The sequence below is a fragment of the Penaeus japonicus genome, unplaced genomic scaffold (genome assembly GCF_977035675.1).
Source record: "Penaeus japonicus unplaced genomic scaffold, GWHDUDI00000001_assembly GWHDUDI00000026, whole genome shotgun sequence".
NCBI lineage: Eukaryota > Metazoa > Arthropoda > Malacostraca > Decapoda > Penaeidae > Penaeus > Penaeus japonicus.
Window position 1 is genome coordinate 8,518,264 of NW_028234428.1, and position 5,000 is coordinate 8,523,263.

The 5,000-nt window shown below is 40.3% G+C and overlaps 1 protein-coding gene across 2 annotated transcripts in view; it reads right to left on the reverse strand.

Moving 5' to 3' along the window:
• Positions 1-5,000, reverse strand: part of LOC122264257 (cartilage oligomeric matrix protein) — a 16,473-nt gene that overhangs the window by 10,828 nt on the left and 645 nt on the right. The window lies entirely within an intron of this gene.

The following is a 5,000-nucleotide window of genomic DNA, read 5'->3' on the forward strand; positions in this document are numbered from 1 at the left end:
AATATATAATTGTGAAAGGAAAGAGACCTAGAGCTAATAGTTTTTTTTTTTTTTTCAATTGCATAGTAAAATACGAACTAGTTGACATACCGCAGAAATGAGTTGCGCGGCTATATGCACAAAGGCTGCCCGGCGGATATTGCACTTTCAACGTTGTGAGCGATTGATAAAATGTATTGCTAGCGCATCAAACCAGCGGGATTAACTTTTTTAACAATTTGCGGAGGAAGTGCTTCGAGTGAAAATTGTTGACGGCAAGTGCTATTTTCCTTTATCTTACAGCTATTTGAAACTGGACCTATACCGAGTTTTTATTGCAGTAATTATACACGGAGCTTGCCTCTGGTCCCTTATGAAGCAATGAACCTTTTGAACAAATCATCCATGTTTATCCCGTGTCGCTACTGTACCGAAATCACACGCATATCTTTGCTTGACTTGCTTGCAGTGCCAAGGCCGCAGATTCACAAACAATAAGAAACAGAACCCGTGATTAGTTGAAATCCAAAATATGTTTTCCTGATAGATGAATCTTTTCCTTTTTTTTTTTTTTTTTTTTTTAATCAGTCGATTGGTTATCAATGCTTGATGAATGTCGAAAGTACTGCTATGAGAATATATTCTATATCAAATAACTTCTTTATTTGCAAATTGGGCAAGAAATGTCAGATGAAGTGTCTCATTTGATATGGTCTTAGTTAATGACAACGTTACTTTCACGGAAAGCAGTATATAGAATCTTCAAGTCGATGAAATAAAAGACACTTTTTGATCTATAACACCATCTGACATTTATTTGCTCTGGAAACATAATACTCTTAGCAGCTCTCTTCTTCCTGCATTGATAAACACTCGACTGGTGTAGTTTTTATTTTACTTGATATGCAATGGTCTGGAAAAGAGCCACCCATCGTGAAAAAATCAAGATGTTCAATGAAGACAACCCTTACATCAACCGGCCAATCACGGCAGTTTCATGTCGTATCAAGATGTACATGCGATTAATGTAATGGTTTGGGCACGGGGTATAGATTGGCGACACGAAACACGTTGACGATGGAATCAAAAGGTACATTTCTAAATAAGGAACTATTTCAAGCTCTGTGTATTTATATACAAAAATTAAATTCCATAAAATTGAGGTAAGTAGTACAAAGTCCTTTGAAAAGGGGAGGGGGATCCACAGGGGGATACACCCCCTCTAGTTATGGTTAATCTTGAAACTAGGCAAAGTTTAGGTTAGGTTTTGGGTTAAGAATAAGTAGACAAAAAGTGCCCCAAAAACAGAACCGCATGTCATGGCGTAAGCGAGGAGGCAACTGCGATCACTGTGCAGACGCTACACCACAGGGTTTACTAAATTGTATAATAACCACATCTTTTGCTCTATTACTTCAAAGCAGAAATATGTTACGTTGTGTGTCATTTGTAGCCCCCCCCCCCCCCCCCCCAAAAAAAAAAAAAAAAAAGATTTCTCATGGGTTCCCCGAGCATGTTTTCCGGCGAAAATAAATATCGGAATCGTTCTGATCACAGCTGAATAAAACCGTCGATATTCATACTGTTTGTAGAAGAATCAGATTAATTTGAGAGTGAATATCGGTTCTAATTTCAACAATACTATAATCTATGAAAATGTAGCGATTTTCTTTGGCGCTGTGTACCATATTTAGCTGACAATCTTGAAGTCCCGATAGTAGGAAAGTGCATGAAGTATATTAGGAAATTATGGGGTAAAACGACCTGAAATACAGCAAATTCAAGATATTTATATGTAAAAATCACACAAAAAAGCGTCAAATCTCTTGGGGAAAAATTCAATAGTCGGAAGCACCAGTACTGAAAGTCTACGGGAACGCCACGCCACATTTAGTTAAGTTTCTAAAGATTCGTACGCCATTGACCCAGTCATGGACCCCCGTAGATTTTATGCAATACACACTAACCAAGCAAAATTATCTAACCCTTTACTCCGTCCTCGGATTCCCTTCCCCCGTGCCCCTGTGGTATTTCCCTGTCGGGGATTTAATGTATAGGTTGATTTGCGTAGTCACAAGATAAAAGGATAATAGGACATGTGGTCGATAGAACGGAAATTATGTCAATTTTCATTCAAAGCACTTCTTATACAAATTGTTAGCAAAGAAGTTATCCAGCAGCTTTGATGCGCCAGCAATACATTCATTTTAAGTTGCTATGTTAACAGTATGATGTCAAACTAATAATGACTGTGTAACTAATTTCAGCGGTATGTCAACTAGTTCAAGTGTTACTATACAATTTTGAAAAATTTAATTCTAGTTAAAAGTGTCTTTACTTTCACAATCCTAAATTCCGCACATTTTATTTCAAGTACTTAAACATTCCAAAAAATGTATATATATTTTTAATTCATTTATAATAAATTATGGATGAGTATATTCACTATCGGCCTCCATGTCTCGACCATCGCCGGTGATAGGCTTCTATTGATAACAATATCGATTGTCGGACAATCTTCTATTGTGGCAAAAAATGGGAAAAATTACACTAGTATCCATCATGGTGTATTATCAGAGCCCATAAAATGCCCCAAGTGTTGAAATTGTGCATTTTTAATTGAAGTAATCTAGAAGAAAGGTGCAACATCGCCTTTTCATTATGTGGTTTTCTGACAGCAAATGATATGCTAAAACAAACATTAACCCATTGCGAACGTGAGTCATGACAAACATAACGCAGGAACTTGGGCCTGGTGACAGGCGTCATGACGTACATACTATAATTTCCGTAACTTTGAGCAAAATGGGTTTCACATTACATCCAAAACTTAGATGCCACCGGCGATGAAGGATGTGCGGGCAGAACGAGAAGAGGAAAGTGAACTCAAACCATATCCAGTGTCTACAATGTGCCCCTGTGCTAGAAGGGATGGCGTTAACTATTGCAATCATAGTAGTAAGCACAAGTTTTCTTCTCTTCCCTGGCCACTTCATGTTATTTTCATTGTGGATGGTTATATTGTTAGTATTCGTTCGTGACTACTTGTATACGAGAAAATAAAGTTTCTTTTTGTCCTCCCATATAATAGCAATACTACTATCACACTAAGTATAAAGAAAAAAAATGAGCTGATATGGACCCTATACTACTATTTTATTCACCAGCAACATTGATAAAGCCTGTAATATCGCACACATGAGTACAATACGCTAAATTTTCCGAATAACGCCAAGTCACTAAATACCATAAAAAGTGGTATCGACGGATTCCTCTCAACCTCTACTATTCATATAGAGTGGAAATAATGCGCGCTTCCACCCCTGGACCCCACAATCTGGGTCCCGATAGTAGGGGAGGGCATGAAGTAGATCAGGGAAATTGCGGGATGAAGTATGAATTCTGTCCATATTTCGTTTGCAAAATCTCATCTCAGTGACCTACCTAACTTCGCCTAGTTTTAAAGTTAGCCCTAGCCAAGGGGGGAATTCGCCCCCCCTGGACCCCCTCCCTTTTATTAAGGCACCTCGTGCTACTTCGGTACACATTTCGTATGCAAAAGCTTAACCCAATTCCTACCTCACTTTGCCTAGTTTTGAAGTCAGCCTTTGCCAAGAGGGTGCTACGCCCCCCTGTGGACCTCCCCTATCCAAGGCACTTCGTGATACTTATGTAGATGAAAATGCCGCGACCACGAATAACCTTCACACTGCGCCATGATGACAGCAACTGAGTCTTCGTCTCATATATTCCTCAGGATAGGAAACTAGGACCGATAATGACGCGACCACTCAATAGAGGGCACTCTATAATTATACTGTAAACAATGGGGAATATTGCGCCATCTATCGAGAGAACATAACAGCGCATGCAGGTAATTCATTGGGGGTTTCCAGTCCACAGCTTGTCGCTAGCCGTAAATACGTAAACACAGCCATGTTTGAATTTCAAGGCGAGGATGGTGGTTTTCGGGGTATTTTGCACAAGGTATGTTGCACGAAGTGACCTAAAAAGGAGGAGTCCAGGGGGGGCGAAGCCCCCACCCCCCTTGGCTAGGGCTTAATTCAAAACTAGGCAAAGTTAGGTAGGTAATTGGGTTAAGATTTTGCAAACGAAATATGCCCCGAAGTAGGACGAGGTAGCATGAAATGCCTTAATAAAAGAGACCCAGGTTGGAATCGTGCATTATTTCCACTATATATGAACAGTAGAGGTTGAGAGGAATCCATCGATACCACTTTTATGGCATTTCGTAACGCGGCGTTATTCGGAAATTTTACCCAAGTTTTGTTGCGTGAAGCTGCCTCGCTCTGAAATAAAACTCTTCCTGGAGACTGGGCAAGCGAATCTATCCCCCGTCCGCAATGGGTTAACAGTGAGCCAATACTCATTATTATTGAAGGTCCGCTCCCCTGGGGTCCAGAGCCCCCTGTCAACGGGAATAGGTGGGTTAGATGGTTAGGACACAGCATATAAAGACCATTGGGGGGCACAGGGAATGGAGCACCCTCCCCCCTCCAGCTAGGTGGATAGGCGGGTTGTGTGGTTATAAGGCAGTATATGAAGACCACTGGGGTCCAAGGGGCAGTGTCCCCTTCCTAGGGGGTTAAAGGGGGGGGGGGGGTATTACCACAGGGTTTGGCGAAAGAAACTGATCCCTTACATTTTTTTTACTTGCCACCTCAGTTCGTAGATTTCGATTAATGGCGGCACGGCCGATTTTGAACGTTTTAGTGTTTTTATGTGCTTTTTTTTTTACATAATTATTACATTTAAGCCTATTTTACCCCACAACTTCTCTGATATACTTCATGCCCTCCCCTACTATCGGGACTTTAACAATGCTGAACCAGTCGTTTGCGATGGAAAACAACAGATTCACGTAATACACGTCAGGAAGAACTGCAAACAAAATTTAAATTGCGAGATGCGATGATTGTGAGAAACTGGAATTTCATCTAATACTTAGTAATAACTAGCAAGAATCATTGTCATAATCTACAAATCTACTGGATTCACGC